A 21,872-nucleotide genomic window follows, 5' to 3' on the forward strand; every position below is an offset into this window, starting at 1 on the left:
TGAAAGGTAAAGTGCGTTGTATTCATGCATTTAATTAGGCATGTAGCATTTTCAATCTGATATTCAAAGAAATGTTGAGTGACCTTAAAACTGCATTGTAGAAGATAAGTTTTTTGGATTCTATCAGGGGTGTTGGAATTCGCCAAATAGTTCTAGTTTGGCCATATCAACAAGTGGTTGTAGCAGAAGTTGAGCAGATAAGCTTGTGTAAGCTTATCAGAGTTTAAAGAATAGAATGTAATTCATAGGTTTTGAGGCCAAGATCCCTTTTCCCCTCCCTTTCCTGTCCTCTTTTTCTGTAGTGCTAACAGCAGGGCACAGAAGAGCCGATTAAATAAAAGTATTGAGAGGATTTGGGAACACATTCTCTGGCGTCACAACCAAAAAGCTGCAAGAAAGTGAGTTTGTTGCACTTCATTTCTGTATCCAAACATTGTGTCCTGTAAAACAGAACAGGTTCCTTGTTTACCGACATTACACAACTTCATAAAGGTGGAAAAGGAGTGTTTATTTTTTTTCCTGACATGGTCCCGCATTTGATATCCAAAGTTGTGTATGTGTAAGCATAGTCTGAAGTACACGTAGTTCTGTTGGGTTTTCTCTTTTTTTCAGATTTTTAAACAAGAACAGCCACACAATACTTGTCAGATTTAAACAGATCATTGCATTTACCTTCAGTCAGTCAGCATTCCATTTTAAAATCTCACTTGAGATGTCCTATCCAGATATATCTGTGAATATAATCCATGGTAAACGCACTTGACGTCAGCCATCTTCAAATCTAACACTCACGCGTCATGTTTGAGCCCTGAAAAACAGCCACCAGCTGCTCTCCAACGCTCACAGAGAAAAAGTTACACTCCCAAGCTAGGAAAGTTTTGAGGAAGTCTATTGGAGCACCTCCCTTTCCTTTTGAGGAAAGCCACTAGGAAAGGAGCAGACCGCAGGCTGATTTGCTTATCTAAAGAAAAGACAGATGACGTGATTACCTTCAGTGATGGAAAGGGACGAAACCACATGGGAAGTAAGAGGATGCCATAATCCCGCCCCTTATTTCTGGTCAGGTAAACAGAACACAGCAAACACAAATGTATTGCGTGCTTTGCTGAAGCCAAACAATGGGACTTAGGTGTCAAGCAGGGCGTTAGGTTTCAGATGCACAAAGTTGATTTCGATGTGAAATGTCTGAGTTCCCGGGATAAGCCCTCTGGGTCTGGGGGTATTGTACTCCTTAGGCCCCAGTAAGTCCACTGAGTACTTTTGACAGATTTCAACTGACAAGCTCCCCAAAACCCTCTGCGCCTTTTCAGCACAGCAAGCGACACACTCGGCTAAACCGCCGCTCCTAGTGTGTTTGCGGATGAGACAAGTTTGGGGAGGTCAACAGTTTTGTCTGGGTCATGTTAAACTTTGAAGGCCAGTTGCAATATTTCACACCCCCTCAGCCCGACTGTGTGTTCATAACCTTGCAGCAACCACATTGTTGGTGTGGTTACTAAATATGCCTCTGAGGCAGTACATAGGTTAAAGGGTCAGAGAGTTAATTAACCTTAATGCATATTTTAGTCTGACTCTGAAGCTTAATTTACATATTTTTTGCATCAAAGCAGGTTGCCTTAATTGATACATTTTTTTTCTCCAGCACAATGTGGACCAATTAAAGCTTTCAAAGTTTGGAAATCATCATTTAGTTTACTTCTAGTGGGTGGTATTGTTTTGCCTGCAGTATGACAATTAAAAGACACATTAAATATATGATGACTCTGCCAAATGTTGCGGGTGAAGATTAATTCTGCTATACCTCTGTGCATGTAATAAGGCTGCGTTATGTTAACCATGAGTCAGTCATCCCCAAAGGCAAGATATTATGACAACAAAGCAAAACCGGTTTTCTGAGCTACAAAATTCACCTTCATCAGCATCAGCTGTTTTGTGGGGGTGGAGGGTGTTTTTTTTTTTTCTTTGAGACTCTCAAATAATTAAAAATAATACCTCACTCTATTTCTTAAAAACACACATATGTTCCTATAATCGTTTTTGTCGTTTTCCACGAAATGAACTTGTTTAAATCGGCTGCTCACTAACTTGGTTGACACAACATTGTACAAAAGGTCAATGATGTCAGAATGTTTCCATCTCCGAATACCTCATGCACAACTGCCACTATGAACCACCAGGAAGTATCTCTCTTTGTGCTAGCACCAACCAACATTACTCCAAACTAAACCGATTCTTGCCAAATGGCTGTTTTTGATATCCCGTGTACCGCTTGGACCAGACAATTCTATCATGCTGCAAAAACGCCATCATGGCACCTTATAAACTTCATCTAAGTGTCATATGAGAAAGATGCTAGAGAAGATAAATGAGTGTGGCGCTATAGCTGGTCAGAGGGGCAAGGATAATGAGGGCAAAGCCACCGTCATTAAGCCAATGAGGGAGATGGATACCCAAGTTGTGGCCTTGCTTGGTCAAATGAAGAATTAAGAATCTGTATAAATGTTCCCTTTGGTGCAATTTGAACTTATAACTAATGTAACATAAGTAGGCAATATGCTTACGTTGCTGTCCATGTTAACCTACGTAGTACTCTGAGGGCTCTATTTAAATAGAGAGTGGATCTTCTGTGGGGCAGCCATGCTGGTGTATCCTGATTTTTGTATATGTGTGTGTGTGTGTAATTTTATTTTATTTTTATTTTTTTTTACATACATACACCGGTATGTAACAGGTTAATGATAAGAAGGAAGAAGTAGGAGGTGTTACAGGAGACAGGTTAGCAATGCAGTAGACCAGATCCATACATATCTGAGACACACACACATATGCACACGTACATACACAAACATGCCTCCACTCATCTCCCACCAGCCGGCCACCCCTAATCGAGATAGAGGCAGATCGAAATGCCTGCAGATGACAAGGTTCGAATGGATTGGCTTCCATGCCCTTGTCATGTTGCTCCATCTGCACCAAACAGAGAGGAAGACAGATGGAGAGTGCTGGGCGGTAAAGAAAGACAGGTAGGAGAAGGCTAAGGGATGTATTCAAAAGATGAAATGTGCAAAAACATTTCTTTCAAAAAATATTTCCTGAGCACAGGTGTTTTTTGTCATTTATTCAGTCTAAACACACCTTTACAGCATGTGACTTAAAAACACTAAACCAGTGTGTGTAGTGGAATAACTCACATCTCGTAATGATTAGTTAACAATGACAGATCGTACCATACCTTTCCCCTTTGAAGATCAATATTCAATATCTTGAGCGCATCTTCCACTCATGTCCCCTAATGCAGTGTTGCACATTACGAGACAAAATGTCACAAAAACGTTTGCGTACTAAAATAATGATCTAATCAGTTTTGGACCTGACTCTTTCTGGTTAAAAGGTTTCAGCCAACTATGCTGATATGATCATTATAAGCATCCCGGGTAAACATGCTCTTTTTAATTCATTCAATAATTATGTCGGAAATACCATAGAGCTTATAAAAGCTTTATATGGCTAATTTATTGTTGGAGCGATGTATTTTCTGCAAGGTGATGCGGTGGCAAATGCTGAGAGGCAGGTTAATGTTGTTTCCCCTCTCAGGCGGATTAATCACCTACCTACTACCTGCCAACATAATCTTTGTCAGGAGATAGGGAGACTCTGCCAACTGCTAAACTGCCAGACAGCAGGGGGAAGAGAAAGAGAGATGGCTGGAAAGAGAAATTAACCACATGAATTTGCTTAATTCTTCTCAAACATTTTTGTCATCTTTGCCTTTTATACGATACGTTTGTATTATTTTGTTGTTGTTATCATTCGGTGAGCAACAAACTGTACATTTTGAAGGTCAAATATACGGGAACAAAAGTGAACACCAAACGGAGCCTCTCTAAAACGACATTTGAAATTGAGATTGAAGCAATCCCATTTGTTCCTGTTAGCTGGGTGTCTCTCATTGACATCGTCTGATGGGAGTTTGTCTTGGACGATGTCCTTCATTTCACCTCCCGAGGTCTCTCCTATTATTCCCTCCCCTATCCTTTCTTCCATACTGCTTTTCCTATGTTGAGATCATAAATTGCTGAATATGAAGCCTTGTTTCCAGCCCGTTAAACGCACCAGCCAATGCCAAGGGCCTTCCATCCCCTGTTGCTCCTCTGACGGCACTTAGGTGAAGAAGAAGAAAAACCCACAAAAAAAAATCGCTTTTGTCTCAGTTATGTGTCATTCAAGCAGAAAAACTCAACAATAGCCTAAACAACTTCCCATCTCAAAGACGACACCACTGTTATATCCGAACGGATGTATTGATTTTATTGTGCAGTTAAGATTCTTCAGATTCATTCTATTTCTGCTTCCATCCACAACAGACAATATTAAACATTTGCCTACATCAAAGTGCGATCACAGGGACTATATCTATCAATCCAGCCAACCGTTTTATGTACTGCTCATCCTCATTTTATTTTTTCTATTTTTATTTTTTGCAAGATTGGTATGTATGAGCAATACATTTTCTCCATAGCCAAGAACCACATAAGTGGCCCGCAGAGCTGTTCTAAAAATAGCTCACCACATGTAAATAACCAATAATGGATGATAATAGACGATTTAAAAAATGACCAACAGCAACTTTAATTCAGGGATGGCAATATGTGTTCCAAAATGTATTTTCCAAATATGTCGACTAATGTTATTTTTTATTGTTAATACTTAACATTGTTTTCCTCAACTGATATTTTTGTCTGTGGCTGTAAGATTCAGAGGTGAACAACAACTGAGTTATGCATAATGCAAGAAGAGCAGAGTCATGGATTGTGAATCACCGCAGGCGGCGTAAACAGCAAACTGATGAAACGTGTGCATGGTGCAGTGGCCTGCTGGAATCTTTTTTTTTCTTTCTTTTAAACGTTTAACAAACAGTTGTTGGCAAAGGGCTGCAAAAGAGTCAAATGTCATTCTCAACTCTTTGGGACTTTTTAAATGTTATGTCTCTTGTTATGAAACATTTCTTTTTTGTATACGAAGACATTTGTGAGAAGATAAGCAGTTGTCTGTTTATTTTTCTATTGAACCATGCTATGAATTATTATTTTTTATCCTAAGCTTATCCATGCACTAATTGGTTCACTCGTAGAAATATTTTCATCGCACAGTACATCTTTTTTTTTTTTACCACTCAATTTATAAGTGATTGAAAAATCATACAGCAGCTATGCTGTTTTGGAGATGCTTCATGATGGAATTTTGCTGTACTTTTTGTTTTCCAGAAATCTTTTGAACCCTGCGGATGGTTTCTCGCCCTCCCAAAAAGACAACGATTTCTCGATGTTCCCAAAAAGAATAACAGGTAAAATACAAATGCTCACCAGATTCTGTCCAAGCCTGGTAGAATTTCTCATCAAGTCATGCCTGGAGGCTATTTATGCTCCGTCTAAGCTTGGCAGCTGAATGTCTGCAGCTCTGCGATTATTGACATGTTATTTTCTTGGAGTAAGTTGTCATGGCCTGAATGTGAACCCCAGCAAAAGACAGGTGAAGAAGATCATTGTTTGAATTGGCCTCTGTTGGTTGGAAAGTGAAATCATGTGAATCGGCTCCTGATTCACCCGCACGAGCTTAAACAAGGTGCTTTCGATCCCGGAGGAATTATTCATTTCCTTTTCAATGATCGCCCCACAGCTGTCATAAATTCTTGCAAAGAGTCCATTAAATTCATGTAGGACACAGGTAATTTAATTCATAAAACCGACAAGATTACATCAGAGTTGTAATAGCCTAATGATGAAGCATGGTGTTTGAGTTAATAAGATTGCTTAATAGATGACAGAGGCCAGGCTATCACCCACAAGGCTACTAAGGAAACACACGACCATTTTCAATCATCTCTCGCTCGCATAAGAGCCTCGTCTAAGATTTACCGTTTGTTGGGCATCGTAATGCCAATGATGCTTTTGTACAGTTGACGGTTGACTCTCAGAAACTTCTTTGCTTATCCGCTCTACTGCATATAAGAACTGAAAATGGCCAGGTCTGATTTTTTTTTTTTTTGGGTTGTTGAATTAAAATGCAGACACCACGACAACTGCCTTGTCACGCTATGCTTTTTCTCTTAATTGGATTTATATCAGCTGCATGCCCCCATTCCTATTAGCCCAGCATATGAGTAATAATTATATGCTGAACAAATTAATTTTCATTCCCCCTTAACTGCTATTTTATTTTTTTTGCAATACTTGCATACTTAAACAGCTGTTTCAAGACCAAAATAAAGATGAGATTGTGAGGCAGTTGAATTCCAGTTAAAAATACCTTCTCAAAGTTGCTAAAGCATAGCGTAGAGTGGCTACAACCAATAAACTTAATGAGAGTGATGCTGCCTCTCTTACAGCGGGAAGATGCGACTCGTTCTGTGTCCTCTGCGTGAACCCTCTGTTTATCTCTGTACATTTTCAAAGGAAGCAAGAGCTGCTGATTTGCATAATCTAGACCGTATTGGGCATGTGCGACTGTATTGGCAAGAGCGTTGACTTTTTCCCTGCATTCCCAAATCTAATTATCCCGTCTGGCCTGGGGACAAGGCCTACTCAGTGAGCAGGAGAAAGGAGTTGGTCGCAAAATGAAAATGAAACAGATATAAAGCAAAATCCAGCGTCTGCACAGAATGAAAAAGAGGTTTTATCAGAAGTAGGTCACTATTTATAACAGCCCCCGTCCAATTTTTTGGGGAAGAATCAACAGACTTACTAAATTTGTCACCAAATATATTGATGCCAATGTAAGACGTTTATAATACAATATTAGGGCCCAAATGGAAACTATTAAAAATGTTTCATTAAGCAAGCGACAATGCGCTGGTTGTTCTTAGTCACAAAGTAAATGCAAGCGCTGTCAAGGCCAATCAAATGTTACTTCATGCTTTAAATTTACAATTTAAATTGCTCACGAACTTCTTCCACTTAAGAACTTCCATTCAAAGTTCTAAAAGGAGACCCCACAGACGAAGCAAGTGCAAACTGGCAGCGACAGATAGACGGTTAGTCAGCTTTATAAGCTGGAGCTTGGCAGCGTTTCGACGCACTTGAGAGCCTCGTTGGAACAAAGTCTCGCACTTAGGTATGCGGATCCACTCCTACCTCCTCTTTCCATCATCATAGCGTCCCTGTCATTAAAACTTTTAATTGACTCATTCACACCCGCTCATGCATTGCCTCATTTGAGACATGCCACCACCATGGAACAGATTATGCTGCATTCACTCACCTACGGGCCAAAATCACCTTGCCTCATTTATCAATAAGATGGACAATTTTTTTTTTTTTTCATATTGCAGTGTCTTGTTCATCACTGTGATTATCATCATCTGCGAATTGTTCATTGTATTTTTCCACCGATTGTTTTGGGGCGTAGTGGTGCATGTTTGTTACTTTAGACAAAACATTTTAGAGCTTAAAGACAATGTTTCAATCTTAATTTTGTTTTAATAATGGGTAAAAATATATGTTCTATCACGTTAACATATTTTTGGAGTTCGTCGTCAGTCTTGTCATTGCTAATTATATTATATAAGTCACGCCTCACCGTACAGGAGGATGACATGTCTCACCATCATATTTCTACTATGGACCCCCGAAGGAGACAAACCTAGCAAAAAGGTTCCTCAGCGCATTCTATTAGTTGAGTGCTATATGCCAAAAATATTTACACACTGCCCCTTTAACGGCCGAAAACATTAAGGTTGTTTGTTGCTAATATAATCTAAATTCATTTAGAGGAAGTCAGGAGTGGTTCATTTAAAACCTTGCTCACCACGGAACTTTTTACAAGATTTGGCATTAACACACTTACTGTACAATTAATAGCACATAATTAATACAATATGTCTCCGCTATACCCAGCCCAGGCTTCAACTTGTTTGTGATCTCCAACCACACATCTTTCCCTTTTCGCCAGGCTCCTCCTTCATTAATAAAGACTTAATCAAAATCACATTTCCTTTATGTAAATCATAACCTTTTGGAGCTGTCAGGAAATGAAACGTCTCAAAATATCCCACAGAAGCAGGTCAATGGAAGTAAGTGGCCAGTTGTTAAGTGTCTAAATTGTAATCCACTACGGACAGGGTGTCTTGGCATATAACATTATATTCTTGTGCTATTATTAGGCGCTAATGGCCTCCACCTCTTCTGGAAAATATGAATGAGCTCTGCTATGCTTGCTTTTTCACTGACAGCAACTATTCCACTACATTCCATTTTTGCCAACCTTCTCCACAATTGTGTCTTTGCATTTTGTGACTAATGAGACTTCCCAGTGCCCTCTGAGTGTCAGAGGTCAAAAGGCCAATGTGCAAGTGAATGTGTCAGCATGTATTTTGACAACGGAGAGGAGCAAACTGCCTATGTGTGTAAAACTACCTGCTCTGAAGAAAAATATTCTTACACTATAGACCAAGCAATATTATGTAGCTGCCAGCTTTTCAAGTGATAAGATTTTTTTTTCATTTATTATTTTAAAATATTACATTTATTTTTGTCTTTTTGAGACTTCAGTTCTGTGTTCATTACTTTTTGAATGTGTCCTGGTTTGCTCTTCCAGTTTCCAAACTTGCTTGGATTCCCTTTGAATCGGTTATATTTAAAGCCGTTCAATCGAAATCCGTAGCAATGGCAAGCCTTCAGTTAGGCTTACTTAAAAAAATAAATAATAATAATCATACAATTTCTTACTACTTGTAAAAACACACAGGTGTGATCGGTCCTTCGATAGCCTGCAGCGGACAAAATCGATAAAAACAAAAAGTCTTGCTGCTATTTTCATACTCTCTGCCCCCCCTGGACCTCACACTAGAGATTAGTTCCCCTTGAGTGATCCTCGCTGCAGGAAAATGGCCTCATTAAGAGCCAGTGAAGCCACATTGAGGGCAATCTGACTCTGTCTGCGATTAGGCTGCACAAGACCCTTAATCTGCCGTGTGCATAATGGACACTGGCTGTGAAATTGAAACTGTCCATGGTGCAGTAGGTCAGCAGTGTTGTGTAATATCAAGAACAGAAGTCTTGTAAGTTAACAGACTTCAAATATTTTTCTTTATGTATTTGTACTTTACTGTATTGTTTTGGTATATGTGGTAACGTTTACTAAACTACCATTCTGGTTGTGTGATATGACTAAAATTAAGTGGTTGAGATGAATAAGTTAAGGTCTGGTGGTTTATGATTTAAAAAATGATTGACATCATTGGTGTATCTTTTAAATCTGGATCCTCATGTTAGAGTACACAATACGCCTTTGGCAGTAATATGCAGCGCGCTGAGGTCCAAACTTATCTGATAATAGTTCCTTTAAGCCCTCTGCATCCTTGTGCCTTTCCAGATTGCTTAATTTGTCAACATGCCAAGCCCTTGCATATAATGCATAATTATAAAATGATGAATGTGTGCTCCAACTGCCCTATAGAACCTTTTCGTGCTGTGATAAAACACTGTGTAAGTTATCGGGCCGCTGAAGATGCTTCTTAAGGTTGTGTCACTCTGTATAGCAGTGACAGATTTGCTGTTGATCACCAAAAGAGTCTAATACTCTCTCGATCAGAGTGCATCACAACGGTCACACTGCGTGATCACAGATGAGTTATTGACCTCCCACAAAACAAAGGCTTTACAGCAACTGCAGCAATACATCAAATGCTCCGTGAAGGATGATAAAAATGGTGCAAGATGTTGATGAATTAAACAAAAGTCAAACTTCCATTTTTGCTTTGTTGTGGTCTTTCGATTCAAAATGCATCCGGATCACAAATTCTAAATAATGATCAACGTATGAGCCATGAAATGAAATTGAATAGGAACAATGGGAATACCGTGAGGATATTCCACGTATATATTTGAAAAGAATGGCTTTGGAATAGTGGTCGGCGTCGTCAGGTTCTCCTTTTGCTTATTGTTCTGTCTGATATTCTTGATTGACTAAACTTGATAGACCAAATAGGTTTCTTTATACAATAAAATGCTACGATACCTCTCCAGTATGATACGGCTACCTCAAATGACTTGATACATGCCCCAGCAGATCTTAAGAACCCTATTACTGGTTTCAATCTGATTAGATCATCCAGATAAACATCTAAGAGATTTAGCGCAGGGCCTCGCCGGAATTCAAATCCACTGATAATGATTAATCGTATTTTTCTGAATATAAGCCACACTTATAATCTGTTAATTTTCTCAAAAATCAACAGTGCATTTTATGAATTGATGTCAAACTGAAGTTGGATGAACTTTGACTCATTTGCTGGTCCGGTTTGTTTCCCTTAATGTCGAGTAATGCAATTTATAGTCCATTGGGCCTTTTAACTGAGTGCACCTTATGGAAATTTCTACAAATAGACCTGTTCCTTGAGACTCTACGCCTTATAACCTGGGGCACCTTGTAACCCAAGGCACCTTTATATATGCAAATTTCCCAAAATAGACCTTTTCATTGAGAGAGCACCTTCTAATCCAGGACACCTTACAGTCTGAAAAATATGATACTAGAAAACGTGCTCATGACTATTTATTCAGAGAGCTATGTGATTAACTCTATCATAAGTGACACATGTAAGCTGATACACTACTGTCAACATATTTATATAAGACCATCGTAAATCTGCAGTCCACTACGCAAATATTCCCGAACCACAATATTTGCTTCCGTTGTTTATTGCTTCAACCGTGTTCGTATGTGTTTCTTTGCATCCACATGTGCACATGTTCGGATTAAACCAAGCATATACTGTAGGTGCTTTGGCGTGTGTACATGCACGAGGACTCCCCGCAAGGTGAACCCTGCTCAATTAGATAGAACAAATGAAATGTGTGTAATCCTCCCTGTTGGAGCAGGGACAGGTCCTGATCAATAGCTGCCTCTCTGGGCAGAGCTATTAGCAAACAGCGCCATGCCTAATAACTGAGCAATGACCTTTTAGTTTAATGCTTTCTGTCCCCAGCTCCTGAACTCAGCCACAATGCTTTGCGCTGTACGACAAGGAGAAAAGGTGAGTGTTGTTTTAGTAGTTTGTAAATGTAATGCAGATTGATCACTGTCTTGCAGCTGGTATTGCTGTTCATCAAGGCTGCCGAGAATAAACGCGACGGGGTTCTATATGGAAGTGATTCATGGTCCTGGTTAAATTTATTTATATGCAGTCATGGTGTGGACAGAGGCGCTGGCATTTTTATACGTGCCGTCATTTTCATCTTTCACATATAACTGTGGGTTATATATCACTTAAATATTTTCACGGAAGACATTTTCTCAAGCAGTATGCCTGTTTTACCAAGCACGTATATTCTCAGAAATACAAGAGCCACATGACATGTATTCTGTTTTACACTTTAACCGAATGTGAAGCTTGTGACATTAACATAGTAGCAGGATGGTTTTTCAAATTCCAAACCTCGTTCTTTCTTTGGATTCTTCTTGATCACAGCGTCTCCGTGGACGGGCTCTGTGTGAACGCTTTGCATGATGCAGCAGATGCACATCTCCATTATGGAACCCTGACCGAGACAATTCCACAGGATGTCCATCAAACTCTTGTTCTCTCTGATTTCCTCGCTCCTGCCGGGATGACAGAGGACAGTGAGGGCCGCAGTACCCCTGCAGTGAACTCGACTGCTTGCAGTCAAGCTGATACTTAGTAAACATGTAAAACCTGCATTTATCTTCAGGATAAGTCTCTGAAATTTTGTTCAGTGATGTGAATCCCAGTTGAGGTTGTTCACAAAGGTTGAAGAGAATGCCGCTAGACTAGTGAACATGCTGCGTCTTTTATCCAAAAGTCTCACGGTGTTTGGATTTTTAACTTGATTTACAATCTCAAGTGGGAGAATGTTCCAAAACAGGTCTTGTGAGGGGTGGTCAATAAATCAAAAATGTGAGTGATGATGTAAGCTAATCGCAGAGATCACCTTTTGCTTTTTGTACTTTGCATTTCTGTCCAATGTTAAATACTATCATCAAAATGTGTTATGTGCAATATGCAAATGAGTTGTGGCTATCACTTTTAGAGATCTTTTTTTTAAATATTTTCTGTCGAACTTGCAGCACTGCACGTTGTCCTCTGGGTGAACCGACATTTATCAGAGGATGATTCATTGTTCATTGTTTGGGATTTTGTAATTGTTGAAAATCCTCCCGTGTTTCTCTGAAAACCCAGAGGTACCAGAACATCACTGTCTTAAAATATTCGAAATGGTTGTTGTGACATCTCAGATAAGAAAAATATAAAATATAAAATAAGGAATGTATTCAACCCAAAGGACTGAGCTTTTGTTTTGACATTTTCTATCCCATCCCACAACACATCGCAAATGTGAGCAATCAGGTTGGGACTTAAGCCACATCTTGATTGTGCAGGCAATTTGTTGCGCTTTAGTGCTTTTTTTTAAATTCCTGCATCAACTTAAATAAGTGAAAACAAATACACTGTGTCTCCAGAAATGGCGTACGATAAGAAAAATATATTTGTGACAGCCTGTTTGAGTTGATAAATTAAATACATTTTACATTGATGAAATTAGTGTCAGTAATTGTCAAAAGAATTGAACATTTGTGTTTGTACACTTCTTTACTAATCATTTTTGCAGTTACAGTGAAGCAAAGCTCTATTTAACAAATCCAAGTTGAAGCCAAAACACGACAGGCGAGAATTAAAGTGTGTGATTAGAGTTGACATTCACCCCTGAGATGATGGCAGCCAGGTAAACAGCTCTTTTGCCATCTGAGGAAAAATGTGTAAATTCAGCAGTCTTGCTTGAGGGATGCCTTGGGTTGTTTTCTGTTTTGTGGAACTAAATGAAAAGTAAGTGGGCTTGGGCATAACAGAGGTGTTCAAAACAAGCACAATCTCAAATGCAAGATGACAATTTTAGCAAAATATGATAAAAGAGCTAAAGAGTTATTGTTTGGCGTGGGGATTTATTTTATACAAATCATTCTGAGCAGGATTGTAAAAACATGAATGAAAACATTTTCATTCTGCATATGATATTTGAAGAAAAAAAATGTCACAGATATTGTTGATGATAGAAAATAAAGAACATAAAAAGTCTTCTCAGGAAAGGAAAAACGCTATTCTGTGCAATATTGTTCCAATTTTTCAATACTTTCTGACAAAGGTCATTTTTCTTCTCAGGTACAATTTACAGCTGATCTTGATGAAACGGCCATGGATTTTCCTTTCATGTCAAAGCAAGAGATCTGTGGATTATTTTAACAAAGAACCTTGAGGTTACCGGGGGTCATGGTGCATAATATTTTGCATGCTGTCAAATGAATTTCCTTCACCGATAATTTTATTTCAGCGCAACCAAACTTTTTCACTTTTTCTTTTACGATATTAACTTACTACTCACCTTAAAATTAAATTTTTGGTAAATCTCATATGACATTTACGAACGGTTGCCACTCACCGCTGCTGCGTATTCTCATTGTCTGCTTTTGTAAAAATATAAACACCCCCATTGCAGGACAAACCCAATCTTATTCCATTAGATTAAATTCAATAGTCCATATCAGATCCAAATTGAAAGAAATTCCATTCCATTGAAATGTGTCAAGATACTGAGAACATGTTAAAAAGTGTTAACGTCCAAAAATAAAAAGCACCAACACAGCTGTGATAATCAAATACAATATATGTGTCTGCTTGTGTGTGTGTGTGTGTGTGTGTGTGTGTTGTCTGGGTAGTAACAACCAGTGGTTTGAAAGAGTGTCAGGTTTAGCAGTAGTAGTGGCAGATGGGGATGAAAAAGCAATGATAACACAGCTGGTGCTGTACTGCAGCCCTCATTGATCACTAGAAAGTGTGCCATAATTTGTCCTGCAACAATCCTCTGTATATCTTCCTACTTTGTGTTTCCAGAAAAAAATCATCTCGTGATTAACATGTCAGCGTTTGCAAATTACCGCTGTGCTGGCTCTGGCTACAGATTAACTGCTCAGGCCAAATCATCGCACATTATGTATTTGGTTAAAACAGATTGGAGTTAGTAAAAAAATCTATTCGGAATTATTGTAACGGTTAAACATATGACACAAAAAATGCGCTAACCAAAACAAACAAAAAAAGGTGTAAGGTGAAAGCAAACAAAAGCACAACAATAAAAGGAGAAGACAAGGGAAACGCGTGGCTTACGATAATTCATAGAGCGAGCGAGAAGGGTTGCCGGGAAGATTCAAAAACTTCAGAGAACAGGGACAACAAAAAACAAAGACTATCCAACAGGGAGTAGAACAAAAAATATCACTGGAGTGAGACAGGATGCAAGATGGCAATCAGATTCACACAATGGAACAAGAGGAACAATCTGGCGTCCTTCTGGTGCAGACGCGGATCTTAAGACCTCCCTGCCTAGTTGCTCACACTACCTAATTTCCTATGCTGAGGAGAGCCAAAAACATACATTGGCACCGAATAACAGAAAAAAATCAGAACATGAAATGGACAGTGTGTTACCGTAATAGTTTCCGTATTTTTCAGACTGTAAGGAGCACCAAAAATTCTTCAATTTTCACCTGTACTATTTTGATACCGCATTTGTGAGTCAATCTGATTAGAATTATATTCAAGTACCCTGATTTACCAATCTCAGTTCTGACCTTTAGAATACTTCAGCCAGTTTGCATGCACCTCACTGATTTCTATATCTGCGTCTTCACAATTTTATTTTCCAGATGTTTTATTTTGGACATCAACACACTGAATTGTTCTGACCTAACGACTCAGTTGTTGCCAATGCCGTTTCCCAGCAACAAGTTTCTAGACTCACTCCCGCAGCTGCTCCATTCGGAACATGCATACCCTCCCTCCACTGCCCCCCCACCGTGTCTCGGTATATTTGTTCTCACAGTCCAAGGGCTTGCAGCTTGGGTTAATTAGATATTCTCCACAGGAGGGACTGTAATTGTGAATCATCTGTATTAGAAAATGTCATAAAGCAGCAACTTGTATCTTCTAAACTCTGCCTTTACATCCAGCAAATATGAACATGGTTAGATAAATGAGGCTTGCTTACAAATTGACATGATCTATGATTCTATGAGAAGCGCAAATGGGCTGAAATATTATCTCCACTTTGAGGCGGGTGTAGGAGGGAAATTCCACTTATTGTTCTGGAATCAGCAAGCTGACAGATGGTGCGGTAAATGTGTGAATGCACGATCAGGTATGTATGAGGGACAATGTGAACATGTGAAGTCATACAACAAAAAATAGCTGAACCAACCTCCCCCAAAAAATTAGCTTTCGCGTCAATATGTTTTGTCCTAATTCACATATCACATGCTATTCGCCCACATTTTTCCGAAGCTTTATTCAGTAATGACGGCACTGTGCATAAATACCGCATATTCTCCAGCCATATTCCTCTTTTTCGGAGCTGTTCAATGGGCAGCCGTCTGTGTCTGATCGCAAAATCCTGCCAAACAGCAAAATCTGTTGTACCAGAATGTTATGATTCAAGTGTTTTGTTTTCACAGGAGGTTTGTGGAAATTAAGATTTGTTTTTATTTGTTTTGAGCCAAAATTAGGGGGCTTTATTATGATGAACATTACTTTTGGGAAATTATTCCACCATGCACATCTGGACAATCTGCACATACACAAATATTAAAACAGATTTTAGTCCACTATTAGTTAATAGAAATGCATGCGAGTTTGACTTCTGTATTTTACATATTAGATTTGTAAACATGCACATCCATGTGTGAGGAAAATATGCTGAAGTTTGAAATTTGCTTTATATAAGTCTTATTTTTTTATTATAAACTCAAACACACAACTGTAATTAATCCCTGTTTTTATTTAATTATTTATTAACAGTTGTCCTATTTAAGTTTGCGGTTTAGCTCAAGCCGGCTACTCCCTGAACTCATCACCAGCCAATCATAGTGAGTCTCACATTTTTCCTCATTAAAGCCGTATATGAAAAGTATTGCATGTAAAAATGAAAAAAAAAAAAAAACGTCAATTGGCATTATCATTCAGCAAAGTTTGCGGCCTATTGATTGCAGGAAGGTCACGATTTCACCGTAGTTCCGCATGAGAAACGCTATCGACTGTGGGGAGCTGCCGTGGGTTGCAGCATTAAAGAGAAATGATGAGCGTGTCTGTCTCGTTATGATAGATGTTTGTGGGCTGCGGAGGAGCTAATTGGTCCTTGATGAGACTGGTGTTGCAGAGAGAAAATTTACCAGGCTAAATTAGCACATTAGCAGGGTTAATCAATGCAAGAACGGAGGTGTGCGCCTTACCTCTCTATCGGTTTTTATTATCATCCTTTGTTTAACCACATTATATCAGTTTATTAGGAACGTCTGCACAAAGGAATAAAACAGACTTAATTAATGATGATTATTGCAACCACAATAATAATAAATGTATTAGTAAGAAAAAAATATCCAAATTGACTGTGAGAAATGAATATTGGATATCGTATATGACATGAGTTTATACGTTTCAATTATGAACTGCCTTGTTTGTTCATGCCGGTGTCCAGATGTCGAAGTTTGTAGCTAATTTTACTGGTTTAGTTAATAAGACTGCATATAAATAAGCAGCTGTCTATATTATGCATTTTAAATAGATATACTGTGCTAAATCATTCCTTTATGTTTGCAATGAGTATTAATGCAGACCTTTGTCATAAATCTTGAGCATAATTAAATGCACGGCTCATACAAGGTTATATATTTAACGTGTTGATGAATGAACTAATAGACAATAAAAAATTACAGTCGAATATGAGAGACTGCAGTTAGTTCATGAAAGGAATCATACCATACTGTTCCTGCTTTTCAGAAATGTCTCCACAGAGCCCCGCCCTCTAAATAGTATTGGAGTATTTAAACTCCATCTGAACTCTGCATTTAAATTCTTTTGAAACTCTCTGGAGTCCTGTCATACAATTTTAAATAGGCCTAAAGTAAAAATTTTGCTGAATTGTCCATTCGGTTTTATTTGTCTATGATTCTTTCAATGACTTAATCAGAATTGCAGCATGATATAAATAAATCATTGTAGAAGCTTTTTGATTTTCAAATGCGTCTTAAAAAAGTTATCTTTTAATTTTGACTTCCAGCAGCATTCCACATAACCAACTTTTTTTTTCTTTTTTTACTTTGAAATAATAATAATAAATATACTAATAAAATTGGTAGGGAGTATTAAGACTTACTTTGTAAGGATAGTTACAGTCTAAAATTTCCCTCATCAATTTAACAACGATCAGTTAAGAGCAGGCAGATGTTTTGCTTTTTTTTTTTTTTTTTTTTTTTTTTTTTTTGCTTGAATGCAGCAATTTGTGATACCTTGATATGCAAATTTCAAAAGAAGAGGAAGCATGCCCCTGGACTCTGCTAGCTTTCCATAATCCTCAACTTTGTGCTTCAGACTCTTTTTCAACCTCCTCGACCGCTTTATTCCCAGATGTGGATCAATTAGGCACATCAAAAAAAAAGCTTTCATCATTCAGAGGATCCATCACTTGGCCTTGGGGAGTAACCTCAGAATTTCAGAATTAAGGTTGACCACGGATACGACATTTCTGAAAAGACATTGAGGAAAATATGAAATGAATAAGGGGACACCTGAGACATTTCATAACTTTTAACGATGTTAAGTGTGAAAGTCTTTCGTTCAAGGTTTCCTTTATTTTAAGAATACCGTGATTAGGATTACAATATTTTACAATCATTGCGCATAATAGCACTAATATATTTTAGATGTAAGACTTTCACAAGACAAGAATTTTCTTATGCTTAATAAATATCAAAAAGGAAACCAAAGAATACTTAAAATATTGTACTAAATGGAACTATACTAAACCTCATGTTTTGCAGCTGGTGCTCATGACAGCCAGCGGCCATCGTGATTGGCTGCCACTGCACCAACTTCCTTTCAGGTTGACCTTTGTATGAACCAGCTGCTTTGCATTTGCATAATACGGATGACAGCTCATCAGTGCGCCAGTTTGGTAAGCTCCCTATTTCCATCCTACATTGTCTCCTACGTGCAATCTTTGCTGCTACAGTATGTCCCGGCTGCCCGTGATTCTCTCGCACTGTAGCTGTCCCAATTGAAGGGCGGCATAATGGCTGGCCTCATCCAGGTAGGAGGTTTTAATTTGTGGTTAGAAGTGTGGAGGATTGGCACATGGGGGGCTAATTTTGGACATTTAGGGAATAATTTAAATATAAGTTCGTGCGGCGTCCGGAAATAATTTTCAGACTTCTATGCCTATGAAGAAGGCGCAAATCTTAGTGCTTGAGTGAGTTTATTCTATTTTAAATAGGTGTTGAAATAGTCGCCTGCAGAGTAAACCTTTTGGGGTCAGGTTGGAATGCCGCCATCCATATACGACTTTGAATACACGTGCACTTTAACCTGTATGCGGATTTGAAACGTGTTGCATAAATGCTGTCAAAATAGAATTTCAAGTGGCGCACCAGTGTGTAAAGCTGCCTTTAAAATTGCTTGCCCTAAAGATCAAGTGGATCACAGATGAAGGTCAATGTGAAAATTTCCCAAGGCTACTGTGTTGGATTTTATACATTTTCTAAAAATGGTGAAGGGAAAAAAAAAAACACCGCTTGAGACTTCTACCATTGTGAAACAAAACACTCCAATCCTTCCATTTTTTTTTCAAATTCCCAAACAGCATATTTCTCTCTCAAAGCTTCCATTCAAAGCCCTCCTTTTGACTCGTTCTTCCCATCAAATGGAATTGATTCTAAATTCTCCTGAGCATTCAAATTGATTGACAAGTGGGAATTAGGCACGTGTAAACACTTCACGCATCCATTTGCATCCCATCATCTCTGGCGCCACCATCTCAAACACCCTTCGCCCACATTGGCCCATCACTTTTTTTTATCTGCATTTTCCCGTTTGTCGAAAGAGAGGAGGAAAGAGGAAGAAATACAAAGAGAGATGATTTTTTTAAAAATATTTTGTCAAAGGGTGTTTACCCTGTTGCTTGCCGTTATGGGAGGGAACGCTGATGACTTTCATCAAAAGGGAGCCATCTGAGTGCTAAGAAAAATCCAACTTTTTACTTTTGTTTCTGTGGCTGTCTTGTATATTTGGCGTAAGTAATTGACGAAAATAGGAGCAGAATATATTTTAAAACAAATTATTTGTCGGCTATTATCATCATTGCTTATTCATGCATGGAGTAGTAAAATGTTGCACAAATTAGTGACTCTCTCTTATGGCACAAATCAACTTGCCGATTCTTTTATTAAAAAAAAACAAAAAAAAAAACCGAAAATGTCCACTTGAATGATTTTAGTGATTTTAGTTTAATTCCATTCTTACCACGTCGATGTGTAAATCAGGCGATGGCGTGCACATTTCTGTGCATTCCTTAATTTGCCTCATGAGATGAATAACGTTTATCCCTACTGTAACTATGACCAACTATTTCATCGTCCGGAGTGCCGCAAGTCTGTGCACGTTCTAATGACTGACAACCGAGCGGGAGTTAATGCAAATGAGACAGTTGTACCAGAGATGAACCCATGCATCTGTCTTGGTGAATTTGTGTCTGCACTACTCACTGTATTCGTTTTCAAATGCCCATTTGAATGTATTCGGGTATGTCTGTGATATGAAGTAAATGAATACTTTAGTTCACTTTGTTTCAACCTGCTGGCAAGCTGGATTTGTTATTTTTTTTGCACATTACTGACAATGAGTCTGGTTAATATGTGGATATTATCAGCTGATTTTAAGGAACATATAAATTGCATTTATTGCTGTAGCTGGATTTGAGAGAGTGGGCCGTGCACAAATGCCATTCCAAGGCAGGCTTAATAACGTGTTCTGGGGAAACTCCTCGAGCCTTAGGAAGTCTACTCACAGCTAGGAAACCCAGGACCACTCTTTAAAGCAAAAATTGTGTTTCACAATCATCAGTATTGATTTTAGGGCTCATCTGTGTGGACAAAAAAGATTTCAGGATGTAGCTCGGGAGATACTAGCCTGCTTTATGATTACTACCGGGTTCCCTTTAGCAATATCTCCTACATTTGTTTGGTTCAACTTTGCAGCGGAATTTTAATACAATTAATTTGATTAAATAAATCAACGCATAAAAGCCTTGGCAAATTGCTGTGTGCTTATGTAAGCTCTGGTCTGCCCTGGACATATGCTCCACTACTTTACAAGCTCTTTTTTTGTTTTTGTTGTAATTCCAGCGTTACTTTCCAACTCTAATCCCACGTTGAACAACAAGCATCATTGCATCTGCACTTATGAGCTACTTACCGAAAATAACTATCTGCTCTAACAAGGATGATTGCAGCCAAAAAGTAGCTCCCCCTGTGTATCGTCTGCAATGTAAAGCTGCCATCTTATTGTCAACAGATGGCACACAATGCCCGCTCTGACTGAATAGCAATCCCGCTACCCCATCTGTTTTCTCCTGCTTACATTATTTTTCATGACATGGGCTCGGTGAGCTAACGCGACATCCATTTTGTTGCAAAAACACGGCAATGTCAGCAAGCTATTTTCATTCTCCGTTTTTTTTTTTTTTTTTCCCATCAGGTATACACAGGTTAGATGCAAATAATAATCAGCATCGTGTGGAGATTCTTTGCTGACATGATTGTGTTGCTTGATGGCATCCGAATGTGACTATAAAGTGAGGGTAGGGGATCTTTATAATATAATCATTCTTTTTATTCTTCCCCAAAACTTTTTTTAAACCCTTTTTATCACCTTTTGTTTGTCTGTGTACAGAGTAGAAAAAAACTTTTATGCACTGAGGTCAAAGAAAATTGTTTTTAAAAAAGATTCATAAGAGGTCAGAATGACTGGTAAATAGGTAAATCAAATTCCAATAAGATTTATAATCCAGTGGAACATTATTTTTTTTATTCAGTACCTTTCAGATCTGTTTTTAACAGATGTGCTATTTAATATTGGCCTATTACATTACTATGCAAGGATCGTCCAAAAAAAAAAAAAAAAAACACGGGGTAAGGAATCACAAATAATACCTGGGATACAAATCTTAACCACAAGAAAATGGCATCACCTGTTGCCCCAATGAGTTAAACTCAGATGGGCAGTGACAGCAAATGGATAGCCGGATTGAGAAATCCTACAGGCAGCACATGTTAATGGGCAGGTAGGAAAACTGACAATTGAAGCAGCCGGATATGAATACAGCAAGACAATGAATGCATTAGCATAAAAACTGTGTTCATGCCCATGCACAAACCAAAGACCCCTATATTGTTTCCAGACGCACACCGGGCCTGTTTCAGGGGAGTGTCCCCACCGAGTATTAATGAGGGTGTCATAAACCCTGAGAAGTCTCCATCTTGCAGAGTCCAGGGTCAGCACAGCCAGTCTTAAAGCCATGAATTATACATCAGTCTATCTGTCTGGCAGGTATAAATATTTCTGTTCCATTCTGACTGAAGCATTGTGATACAAGGTCACAGTCCTTCCACAGAGTCCCAACACAGTTTGACATCGGTGGGAATGATGATTGGCAGGGTAATGGGATACGAGGTGAAGTGCAGTAGGTTTCCTATTAGGCACGCAGAATGATGTCCGACTGCAGAGGAGGGATAGATGCTGCGTGTGTGTTGGAGTGTATGTGTGCATCAGTGTTTGTGCTCGTTGGGAAATGAACTTATGACTGCTCTTCAGCACGACAGCCTTTTATTAGTTTGCATGCAGCACAGTGATGTGAATGCATCCTTTACCAAAGTCCAAAACAACAATAATTTGTTTCCTTATTTTCTAATGTTTTATTTTTCTAAATGTATAATCTAAAAACCTATATGCTTGTTCATTAATTGGTCTCTTCCCGTTC

The 21,872-nt window shown here is 38.6% G+C and overlaps 1 long non-coding RNA gene across 1 annotated transcript; it reads left to right on the forward strand.

The window, feature by feature from the left end:
• Positions 1-300: 300 nt before the first annotated feature.
• LOC137840495 (uncharacterized) lies at positions 301-13,108 on the forward strand. Its single transcript, XR_011087176.1, has 4 exons — positions 301-398; positions 5,265-5,344; positions 10,985-11,032; positions 11,468-13,108. It is a non-coding gene; the product is annotated as an uncharacterized lncRNA (long non-coding RNA).
• The last annotated feature ends 8,764 nt before the right edge of the window (positions 13,109-21,872 follow it).

Source organism: Syngnathus scovelli, chromosome 8 (assembly GCF_024217435.2).
Source record: "Syngnathus scovelli strain Florida chromosome 8, RoL_Ssco_1.2, whole genome shotgun sequence".
NCBI classification, from domain to species: Eukaryota; Metazoa; Chordata; class Actinopteri; order Syngnathiformes; family Syngnathidae; genus Syngnathus; species Syngnathus scovelli.